The 12,500-nt window shown below is 42.8% G+C and overlaps 1 protein-coding gene across 1 annotated transcript in view; it reads left to right on the forward strand.

Moving 5' to 3' along the window:
* The first annotated feature begins 6,099 nt into the window (after window positions 1–6,099).
* The window catches only part of LOC126986012 (translation initiation factor IF-2-like), a 43,859-nt gene continuing 37,458 nt past the window's right edge, over window positions 6,100–12,500 (forward strand). The window contains exon 1 of the mRNA XM_050841697.1: window positions 6,100–6,233. The gene's annotated coding sequence lies outside the window, so the exon portion shown is untranslated. The remainder of the gene's footprint in view (window positions 6,234–12,500) is intronic.

The raw sequence follows: 12,500 nt of genomic DNA on the forward strand, positions 1-12,500 counted from the left end.
TTATAAGAAGAAAAAAGAAAGAAAGAAAAAATGAAAGGCTAAAAAAAATATTGAAAAGAAGAGAAAAAGAAGGAAAGAAAAAACACAAGGACTAAAAACTAAATAAAAAGAAATGAAAAGATGGATGCAAAACGAAAGCCTAAAAAAATAAAATAAAATAAAGTGAAATGAAAAGAAGAGAAAAAGAAGGAAAGAAAAAACAAGTCTAAAAACCAAATAAAAAGAAAGTAAAAGATGGATGCAAAACGAAAGCCTAAAAAAATAAAATAAAATAAAGCGAAATGAAAAGAAGAGAAAAACAAGGAAAGGAAAAATGAAAGCTAAATGAAAATAAAATAAAAGACTGATACCAAACAAAAGCCTCAAAAAAACTAAAAAAATAAAATAAAATAAAATGGGACTGTCATCTCCCGTTTTGAAGCCACTGTGTTGGGAACTTAAAATCTGACCCATAAACTCCTCTAACATGTATAGTATTAACCCTTTTTGTATGACTGTATTAAGCTGCCTTGTTAGTGTGTAGTGTGTCAGGGGAGGGGGGGAGGGGGAGGGGAAGTGGTGGAAGCTGTAGGGGGTGAGGGGGTGTGGGGGTAATAGTAGTAGTAGTAATAGTTGTGGTAGTGGGGTATGTTAGGTTAGGTGTTAATATGACTTGTTGTATTTTGTGTAATCTGTCTTGGTGTGTGTGTGTGTGTGTGTGTGTGTGTGTGTGTGTGTGAGAGAGAGAGAGAGAGAGAGATTACCAAGATGTTTTAATCCGCTGTTTTTTTTTTTTTTTCACATTTCAATCACAACCATTACTACTACTACTGCTACTACTGCTACTACTACTACTACTACTACAGCTACTACTACAACCACCATATGCATTTGTTACTATATTGCACTGCTACAAATACTACCCACCTACTACTACTACTACTACTACTACTACTACTACTACTACTATTGCACCAGTATTACATCCCCTACCACCCCCACTCTCCACCACCACCACCATAACCACCCATACTATTATAGAAGTGATGAATATATTTTTTGCATATTTGTTCCTCGCATCCACAAATATTTGGCCACATTTTCCCGTTATCCAGTGTGTGTGTGTGTGTGTGTGTGTGTGTGTGTGTGTGTGTGTGTGTGTGTGTGTGTGTGTGTGTGTGTGTGTATTTACTGTTTGTCGTTTTTCCCTTCTGCTTTTCTGTATGGAATAATTTAAAATAAAATGACGTGCAGACTTGTTCTTTGTTTGTTTGTTTGTTTGTTTGACCTTTCATTTGAGAAGTTGTAAAAGTGATAATGATGATGGTAACAGATAGTGAAATTATAACACAGTAGTAGTAGTAGTAGTAGTAGTAATAGTTGCCGAAGAGACCAGAAAACCCACATACACCAGCTCTTGGGAATGAGTTATCTACTATTTCCCATCCCTCATCCATAAATCCATCTAACTTCCATTCAAAACATTAAATTTCTCTTTGCATCAAGTGTATGTTTAATGTATTCCTCTCTTCCAGTAGCTTATTCATGAACTCCCCAGAACTGTCCCATTGCTACTTAGCGTCATTGTATCAGTCAGAAATCCTCACATTCCCTTCAAAATACTAACAGATTACAGAGACGAAGAAGACAAATCATCACTATATCATTTTCTGAGTCATCCAGGACAACACATATTAATCTAGCCACAATTACGAGGCTTACATTTCTTAGCAATATTTCCCTGGCTCTTAATCATCATTGTGCTGACCGGAAATGCTTAAAACGGTCACATTCCCTACAAAATACTAACAAATTACAGAGACGAAGAAGACAAATCATAACTATATCATTTTCTGAGTCATCCAGGACAACACGTATTAATCTAGCCACAATTACAAGGTTTACATTTCTTAGCAATATTTCCCTAGCTCTTAATCATCATTGCACTGGCTGGAAATGCTTAAAACGGTCACATTCCCTACAAAATACTAACAAATTACAGGGAGAGAAATACGAACCATTACTCTTTATCTTTCTTTCTACCCACAATTAGGAGATCTACACCTCATAAGCAACGTTTCCTCAGATGGTTACCGCCATTTCATTGACCAGAAGCTCTTAAAACGATATTCCGTACAAAAAGTTGACAAATGACATCGGTTGTTTGTTTTGGCTGATGATGACGATGGTGCGAGTGGGTGTTCCTCCTGTCACTTTTAGTCAGGTCCCATTCATCCAAGAACACAAATACGGTCAAGAAAAAGGTTGGATAAAGTATGTGAAGGGTGGCAAGTGTCGTAGGGAGACTTCACTGCCAGCATTTTCTTCCTCAAACACACCAAGACTACGATAGACGAGTAAAAAGGAAAATAAATAAATAAAAATTGATAAAAACAGTCCAGAAGAGAGTATCCTTTATGAGAAAAAAACAATAAAAATAAGAAAAATAAATGAAAAATAGGATGAAATAAAATAAGAAGAATAAATAAATAAAAGACCTGAAGAGGGGAACCTATTTATAAGATTCTGCCCTGAAAACCATCTCCTCTACGGTAAAGGAAGCAGTTCAAGGGACATAAATAAATACACAAAAAAGACCGTTATGCATTGCCCCTTTAAAAGAATGAAGGTAGAGGTGACAGGCCATTTAAAATTAAGTATATAGCAAAGTCCTTACCTGTCTTGAGGGATGCTGTCAGGTGGTGTGTGGCGTTGCAGGGAGACAAAAGGAACCTCGTGCACTCATAATCGGCCAAACTTTCCATGGTCACACAGAGAAACACTAGAAAAATGCCATTACCGCCCTCTCCAGGAGTTACCGTACCCTTACTGATGACGTCACAGGTCTAAACAAACACATGAGTCATAGGTTGTCATTGGCTGTCCTATTGGTGACGTCACACTTCTAAACACATGAGCCCTGGGTTGTCATTGGTTATCCTACTGGTTACGTCACAGGTCTGAAAACATGAGTTGTGGGTTGTCATTGGCTGTCCTACTAGTGACGTCACAGTTTTAAACACATCCTGGGTTGTCATTGGCTAGCTGTCCTATTGGTGACGTCACACTTCTAAACACATGAATCGTGGGTTGTCATTGGCTGTCCTACCCTATTGGTGACGTCACAGTTTTAAACCCAAATGAGTCGTGGGTTGTCATTGGCTGTCCTACCCTATTGGTGACGTCACAGTTTTAAACCCAAATGAGTCGTGGGTTGTCATTGGCTGTCCTACCCTATTGGTGACGTCACAGTTTTAAACCCAAATGAGTCGCGGGGTGTCAGTACCGGCTCAGTTCAAATCACAGAGCCATGGCGGTTACCAGAGCTCTGTGAGGGCGGCGGTAATGACTATATCTTGTGTTTTCCGTGAGTGGGCGTGGCAGGTGAGGCCGACAATGTGTGCAAGAAGTTCCTGTTGTGTTATTGCTGCACCAGGAAACCACAGACCAGGTGACAGCATCTTCCAGGACAGGTAAGGACTTATAGATTGGAATTATAAGACTATCGCTTCTCACATTAACAATTTCTAAAGGTTAAAGAGGGGGTCAGCCGGGTTCTAATGAGTGTTTCCTTAGGTTCACGGTACAGAAGAAGGGTCAAACTACCACCAGGGTCATAAAACTACTCCTGGAAATGCCCATAACTCCTACGAAAGCCTTGTCAAATGTGTGTTCTTGGGCGGCGAAATGTCTTATAATTTGATATATGATAATGTTGTGTTACTGCGGCGCCAGGAAACCCAGGTGAGAGCATTTTCAGGACAGGTAAGGACTTATAGATGGTGTCCAGTGCCAAGTTCTATAATGGTTCCTCTCAGACCTTTCTACTTTTGGTGTGTTGTGGTATCAAAGAGAATACTGGCAGTGGAGTCCTCACATTATACCCTGCGCCCTTCCCATAATCCAATGACCCTTAAAGTGGAGGACGTTATTAAGAGAGAGAGAGAGAGAGTTAATAGGGTTATCCAGGAATTTCTGTCGCTGGAGTATTTGTTGTTATCTTTAAAGAATAACCTGCCAATGGAGTCTTCATATAATAGTTTCCGCCCTTCCCTTAATGCAGTGGTTCTTAAATTGGGGGGCGTTATTAATAGGGGTATCCAGGTGGGGGGGGGGGGGGGCCGTGAACCGTGGTGGAAAAGTTGAATTTTTTTTTTGTTGGAGTATTTGTTGCTGTCTTAACAAAAGCCTGGCCTAATACTGAGAAGTTTATGGGAAAAATGGAAAATAATTGCCTATGGGAGGAGGAGGAGGAGGAAGAAGAAAGGAAGAATAAGTGATTAAAGAAGAGGTGGAGGAAATGTCACAAGAAGCAGAAGAGAAGAAATTAATAAGAAAAGAAAGAGGAAGTAATATCAACCATAGTTTTTTTTTAGTCTAGTAAGGCTTACGTTTCTTAATAAGCCTGGGAGCGAATTTTATCTATATACGCAAAGGGGGCGTGGCGGAAAAAGTCATTCCTGAAGGGGGCGTGGCTGTAAAAGGTTAGATGCTTTGCCATTATGTGTCGTGAAAAGTTTTTATAAAGATAGTTGGGGAGGAGAATGGGGAAAGGGGAGGAGGTGGGTGAGTGTTGGGGTGTGTTGGGGAAGGTGTGGGGAGAGTATGGTGCTTGGGGAGTAAGGCCCCTTGCACACGAGCGGTTTCTGCCGCCGGCAGCCGCATGCACTTTCACACGAATGGTTTCTGCCGCTCCAGCGAGCGGCAGCCGCATGGCACCTGACAGACAACTATCCCTCGCCGCATGCAGCAAACGCCGGACGTGTGAAGGCGCCCATAGCAACACGTGCATGACCACCGAAACCGCTATGCGGCATCTGCCGCTGCGGTCTTGCTGGCAATCCGGCAGGGTGCGGCTGCCGGAGCGGCAGTCCTGCCGCTCCGGCTTCGTGTGAACGCACCCACAAGAGTCCGGCACGTGCCGGAGCGGCAGAAACCGCTCCTGTGAAAGGGGCCTAAGTGATTGGGGAGATATTGGGGGATGAAGTTGAGGAAGGCAAAAATGTCTATACAACGTCGGCGTGCAGCTCATCCAGGTGTTCACATCCTCCCTTTCGGCCTGGATAAAAGCTAGGGGACCTGGGGAAGGTAAACTGTGGTAACCTGGTGTGGCGTTAATTATATAAGTCTCGCCCCCTGATTTGTCCCACCCTGATCTGTGCATCGTGGAACCCAGTCTTTACCATCGCGAGTAACTATATACGAGAAGCATCTAAGTAAGAAATACCAAGGAGGACCAGTGAACAGCGATACAAAGTGGAACAGGTCAAAAGAAGAAAGGTTGTTATCCTACGTCATTATAGACACACATACGTCATCATTACAATGCCACACCGGATGTCAAAGGTCAACGGTCAAAACTCGCGCGTACGTGTGACATTTATATAAGACCAGTAGCTTCAGACAATTCCTGAACTGCGAGGGACAAAAACGAGTAAGATTGATTAACATAACTAATCTATGTACCTCAAGCTAAATAGATATATATGAAAAGGCCTACTGTATATACTTTGACTCGAATTTGTTATATATAGGTATAGTATCATAGGAGCTGCCTTATATATAGACCTAAGCTAGGCCTCTTGCAGACTCCTAATATTCTTATGTTCTTAAAGTTAACGTAGTATAGTAAAAATTAAGAACGGGAAAGTGGTAGACACACAGAGAGAGAGAGAGCAAACCAATTTTCCAGAATGAATCAGAGGGAGGGAAGGGAGTGATTGGAGAAGAGGAGGAGGAGGAGGAGGAGGAGGAGAAGAAGAAGAAGAAGAAGAAAAACAGGAAGTGGAGGGAGAGGAAGAGGAAAAAAGAGGAAGGATATAATATTTTCCAGAATGAAGAAGAAGAAGAAAGACAGGAATAGGTGACTGAAGAAGAGGAAGAGGAGGAGGAGGAGGAAGAGGAGGAACAACAATAACAATTTAAGAAGAGAAACAACACGAAGAAGAGGAAGAAGAAGAGGAAAACCAAGAGGAGGAGGAGGAGGAGGAGGAACAAGAAGAAACCACGAAGAAGAAGAGGAAGAAGAAGATGAGGAAAACCATGAGGAGGAGGAGGAGGAAGAGGAAGAAGAAGGACAATATTGAGTTTTTAGTGCAAGGGACTGACAATAGATGGCGTGGGGGAGGCGGTAACCAGCAGGCAACAGTGTGACTCGAGACGTGGTGCGGGGAGGGTGTGCGCGCGTGAGCTCCGGCCCGCCTCTTGACCTCACATTGAAGGCAGGATTACGTGACCTCACACCAAGCCTACAGGTAACTATGACCCATGACCTCGCATATATATCCCCATACACCCTTATTAACCCATATTACCCCTTATTTTCAGGTCTGCCATCCTTCTGTTTGTAAATATCACTGGAAAACCGCCTGACATGGGGTTGACAGGTACCGCCATGATGTCCCGCCGCCCACAATACCTCTATATTTATCGCGTTTTTTACCGTTTTTACGCCTTCTAACGTACTGTCCTTATGTGTGTTTGTCCGTACATCTTCCCTCTTCCTATATCTACGTCCGCATTGGTATAGGTCAAAGGGGAAGGGCGTGAGAAGAGTAAAATAAAGGGGATGTGGGTATCGGAGGAGTGCCCTTAGGATTTGAAAACATGTGAATTGGCAATGGAAGAGGAGGAGGAGGAAGAGGAGGAGGAGGAGGAGGGAAGAAGAGGGACTGGAACACATTACCCAACATTCAATTCACGCCTTTTCAGTCTCCTCCTCCTCCTCTTCTTCCTTTTCTTCCTCCTTTCTTTCACAATTTTCCTTTTTTCCTCTTCCTTTCTTCTTATTCGATTTAACCTTCTTTTTATTCTTCTTCCAGCGGTTTTAAGAAGGGGATTGGCTAGTGTCCAAGGGGGAGGAGGAGGAGGAGGTCAAGAGGAGGGAGGGAGGGAAGGAGAGAAGGAAGGAGGGAGGGAGGGAAGGAGGAACTTGTAACGGGTAGGAAACACTCTCTCTCTCTCTCTCTCTCTCTCTCTCTCTCTCTTGTAGATAAGTAGATAAACAAAAGATTTAGATAAAGATAACGCTCCACTCTTTAATATTAGATGCTGGAGGTGTTTCTATCAGTGAAAAACCTGTTGAATGCTATGCTATCGCGCTAAGGTATTGGCCTGATAAGACTCTCGTGTGTGTGTGTGTGTGTGTGTGTGTGTGTGTAGTAGTAGTAGTAGTAGTAGTAGTAGTAGTTTTAATTTTTAGTCTTGTAAGTGAAATAAAAATAATAATAATAATAATAGTTCTCATGGAATTTATGATGACGTAAGAATAAGCTTGGAGAGAGAGAGGATATGAGTCAAGTGATTGCTGTGTTAAGGAACTGACAAACGAATGTACAGAGAGAGAGAGAGAGAGAGAGAGAGAGAGAGAGAGAGAGAGAGAATTATGATTTGAGTGCAGCTACCCTCAGTATCCTTCTCTCTCTCTCTCTCTCTCTCTCTCTCTCTCTCTCTCTCTCGTGATAGTCAACCTTTGCAATTATATATTCAAATTTAATGAAGCGGAATAAAGAAAAAAAGATAAAAAATAATAGTAATAATAAAAATAAAACTTGCTTTCCATTAATTTAGTTTCATGCATTTTATTTTATTTTATTTTTCTTTCTCGCAGATTTTTTGTTTTTTTATTATTAGAACGGGAATGCAAATTGAAAACGTTGATTGTAATGGAAATAAATGTGTGTATGTGTGTGTGTGTGTGTGTGTGTGTTTTGCAGGATACAGGTCAATGTCATGTGTCCTGTCCTGTGCCGTGTGCGTGTGTGTGTGTGTGTGTGTTTTGCAGGATGGAGGTCAATGCCATGTGTTCTGTCCTGTGTGCGTGTGTGTGTGTGTGTGTCACTGAACATGTCGGACAAAAAGAAGCTTACCATTATCACTGTTGCAATATTTTTTTTTTTTTTTGTCATATTGAATTTCTAATAGTTAAGTTTTGATGGATATGGTTTGTGTGTGTGTGTGTGTGTGTGTGTGTGTGTGTGTGTGTGTCCATTTCGTTTTCGTCATTGTCTATTATTTTTCCTTTTATTTTCTTTTTTCTTAATTGTCATTGTCATTCGTGTTAATTCTATCTTTTTTTCTGTTTTTTTTTTCCTTTTGTCTTTAATTGCCATTCTCCTCCTCCTCTTCCTCCTTCTCTTCCTCCTCCTCCTCCTTCTCTTCCTCCTTCTCTCATTCCCCTCCTTCCCCTCCTTCTTCACCTCCTTCCCGTTCCTCCTCCTTCTCTTCCTCCTCTTCCTCTTCCTCCTTTTTCTCTCATTCCCCTCCTTCTTCACCTCCTTCCCCTTCCTCTCCCCATGCACAATTACCCTTTCTTCTCCTCCTCCTCCTTCTTTTCCCCTTTCTCCTCCTCTTCCTCCTCCTCCTCTTCCTCCTTCTCCTTCTCCTTCTCTCATTCCCTTCCTTTCTTCACCTCCTTCCCCTTCCTCTCCCCATACACATTTACCCTTTCTCCTCCTCCTCCTTTTCCCCTTTCTCCTCCTCCTCCTCTTCCTCCTTCTCTTCCTCTCATTCCCTTCCTTTCTTCACCCCCTTCCCCTTCCTCTCCCCATACGCAATTACCTTTTCTCCTCCTCCTCCTCCTTTTCCTCTTTCTCCTCTTCCTCCTCCTCCTCCTTACTATACCTAAGAATGGATTTAGTATACCTCTAACACGCGTAAGACTAGATTACATGGATATTAACTTTATTATTATTATTATTTTATCATCATCATCATCATCGTCATTATTACACAAGGATGACCTACCAAAAAAAGAGACAGATAAAAAGATAAATATACATAACAGGGATGATGCTGATGGTGATGATGATGCAATATCGTGACAGGTATTTATAGGTTTGTTGACATCCGCGTGTGTCTGTCTGTCTGTCTGTCTATCTTTTTTTTTCTATTATTTTCCTGCATTTTTTTTGTTTGCTGGTTTGTTTGTTTGTGTAGATAGTGTGTTTGTCTAATCTATTGTTGTCATCAGTATTGTTTTTTTTTTTCACGCATTATTTCTTATTTTTTTGTGGTTATCTTGTATTGTTTTCACCCATCATTTGTTTTTCTTATACCTATATGTTCTTTTATTATTGATTTGTTTGTGTGTGTGTGTGTGTGTGTGTGTGTGTGTGTGTGTGTGTGTGTTAGTCTGTATATCTTCATTCCTCATCTTTCTCCTCTTCTTCTTCCTCTTCTTAATCATCATCTTATACCTCTTCCTATTCTCATTATATTTGTCATTTTACTGCAAGAACTACTACTACTACTACTACTACTACTACTACTACTACTACTACTATGATATGCGCAGTAAATTAAAGGAAGGGAAGGGAGGAGGAAGGGGAGAGAAGGGGGTAGATAAGGGAGGGGGAGAGAGAGAAGGGAAGGGAGGGGAAGGGGGAGAGGAAAAATGAGCAATGGGGAGGGAGTGGAGGGGAGGGAGAAGAGGGGAGTAATGTGAAGGGGGAAGGACAACAGGGATTAAAGGGGGAGTAGGGGGGGGGTAGAAGGGGATGTGACGTGCACTTGTGGGGATTAGCAACCTGACCTCCCCCATCACCCCCCATCACCCCTTCCCCCTCCCTCCCCCCCTCTTTCCATTCACAATTCTAACATTTTCTTCGTCTTTTTTCTTCCCTTCCTTTCCTTTGTCTCTCTCTCTCTCTCTCTCTCTCTCTCTCTCTCTCTCTCTCTCTCATTTTCTTCTCTTTTCTTCCTCTTCCCCATCCCTCCCCTTCCCCTTTCCCCTCCCTCTCCCCTCCTCTTCCTCTTCCTCTTTCCATTCACAATTCTAACATTTTCTTCGTCTTTTTTTCTTCCCTTTCTCTCATTTCCTTACTTTCTCTTCCTCTTCCCCATCCCCTCCCTTTCCCTCCTTCCCCATCCCTCCCTTCCATTCACAATTCTAACATTTTCTTTTTTCCTCCTCCTTTCCCTTTCTTTCTCTTCTCTTTCTCTCATTTCCTTACTTTCTCTTCCTCTTCCCCATCATCCCCTTCCTTCCCCATCCCCCCCTTCCCTCCCCTTCCCCTCCCCATTCACAATTCTAACCCATACTTCGTTTTTTTCCTTTTTTCTCCTTCCTTTCCCTTCCCTCCCTTTTATCTTCCTTCCTTCCTTTCTTTCCTTTATTTTCTCTTTCCATTCCATTTCTAATCCTTTCTGTATCTTTTATTTTTCTCACCTTCCTTTTCCTTCCCTTCCTTTCCCTTCCCCTCCCTTTTATCTTCCTCCCCTTCCCTTTCTTTCCTTTATTTTCTCTTTCCCATTCCCATTTCTAATCCTTTCTGTATCTTTATTTTATTTTTCTCGCCTTCCTTTTCCTTCCTTCCTTCCTTTCCTTTATTTTCCTCCTCCTCCTTCCTCATCCCCGTCCCTTCCATTCACATTTCTAATTCTTTCTGTATCTTTTTCTTTTATTTTCCTCCCTTTCCCTTCCCTTATAATATCTCCATCATTCCTTTACTTCCTCACCCCGTTCTCCCCCCCTTTCCTTTCCATACATAAAAATTTGTAATCCTTCCTACCTCATTTTATTTTCCTCACCTTCCTTTCCTTCCCTTATTTTCTCCTTTTCCTTCCCTTCCTTCATCATTCCCTCCCTTCCCATTCACAATAATTCTAACCTTACTTTCCTCTTTTTATTTGTTTTCTTCCCCTTCCTTTCCCTTCCTGTATACTCTTTTGTATTTCCCTTCCCTTACCTTGCCTATCCCTTCTCTCCCCTTTCATTCCCTTACCTTACCTTCACCCTTTCCTTTCTGTTCCCTTCACTCCTGTCTCTTGTCCTCTATTCCATCTCCTTTCCCTTTCCTTTTCCATTCCTTTATTTCATTCTCTTTCCCTTCCCTTGTGCATTCCTTTCATCTACGTTCATTCTCTTCCTCACCCTTCCCTTCTCTTTTCTTCTATATTCCCTCCTCCTCCTCCTCCTATTCCCTCCTCCTCCTCCTATTCCCTCCTCCTCCTCCTCCTCCTCCGCCACACACCTGTCCTGGTCATGGTGTACAGGTGGGGGTATACAGGTAATCCATCCCCTTTTCTTGGGCGCGTACTCCCTCGACAGACAGGTAAGGTTACACCGCACCTCGCCTCACCTTACCTGTCCTTACCTTGCCTTATGTTCCCTTCCCTTACCTTGCCTTGCCTACCCTTACCTTACCTTACTTCACCTTAACTTGCCTTACCTTACCTTACCTTACCTTACCTTGCCTACCCTTACCTTACCTTAGCTTACTTACCCTTACCTTACCTCACCTTAACTTAACTTACCTTCCCTTACCTTGCCTACCCTTACCTTTCCTCGCCTTACCTTACCTGCCTTTACCTTACCTTGCCTACCCTTACTTTTCCTTACCTTACCTTACCTCACCTTACCTTAACTTACCTTGCCGTACCTACCCTTACCTTACCTTACCTTACCTTACCTTACCCTTACCTTACCTTGCCTGTCCTTACCTTACCTCACCTTACCTTAACTTACCTTGCCGTACCTACCCTTGCCGTACCTACCCTTACCTTACCTTACCTTACCCACCCTCACCTAGACTCGCCTTCCCTTCCTTTAATTTACCTTACTTTGCTTTACTTTCCCTAACCATATCTTACCTCCCCTTACCTTACCTAACCTTACCTTACCTTACCTTTCCCTACCTTACCTTTCCTTACCTGGTTTTTGTTTGTTTTTGTTTGTTCTTTTGTTTGTTATTTCCTCTTCTCTTCTCTTTCTTGCTCATTTTTGTTCCTCCTCCTCCTCCTCCTCCTCCTTCTCCTCCTCCTCTTCATCTTCCTAATCCTTCTTTTTATCCCCTTTTCTTCTCACCTTTGTTCCTCCTCCTCCTCCTCCTCCTCCTCTTCCTCCTCCTCTTCTTCATCCTCTTTTCTCCTCATCTTTGTTCCTCCTGTTGCTCCTCCTTCCTCCTCCTGTTGCTCCTCCTTCCTCCTCCTCCTCCTCTTCCTATCACTCCTTCGTTCCTCCTCCTCCTCCTCCTCTTCCTCCTCCTCTTCTTCATCCTCTTTTCTCCTCATCTTTGTTCCTCCTCTTGCTCCTCCTTCTTCTTCCTCCTCTTCCTCTCACTCCTTTTCGTTCCTCCTCCTTCTCCTCCTCCTCCTCTTCCTCATCCTCTTTTCTCCTCATCTTTGTTCCTCCTGTTGCTCCTCCTTCCTCCTCCTCCTCCTCTTCCTCTCCTCCTCCTTTCCTCCTCCTCCTCCTCCTCCTCCTCTTCCTCATCCTCTTTTCTCCTCATCTTTGTTCCTCCTGTTGCTCCTCCTTCCTCCTCCTCCTCCTCTTCCTATCACTCCTTTTCGTTCCTCCTCCTCCTCCTCCTCCTCTTCCTCCTCCTCTTCTTCATCCTCTTTTCTCCTCATCTTTGTTCCTCCTGTTGCTCCTCCTTCCTCCTCCTCCTCCTCCTATCACTCCTTTTCGTTCCTCCTCCTCTTCCTCTTCCTCTTCCTCCTTCTTCTCTTCTCATTTCCTGTTTTTCTTTTCTTCAATTCACACCTATACACACCCATCTGTCTTCCTCCTCCTCCTCCTC

The sequence above is a fragment of the Eriocheir sinensis genome, chromosome 61 (genome assembly GCF_024679095.1).
Source record: "Eriocheir sinensis breed Jianghai 21 chromosome 61, ASM2467909v1, whole genome shotgun sequence".
Taxonomy (NCBI): Eukaryota; Metazoa; Arthropoda; class Malacostraca; order Decapoda; family Varunidae; genus Eriocheir; species Eriocheir sinensis.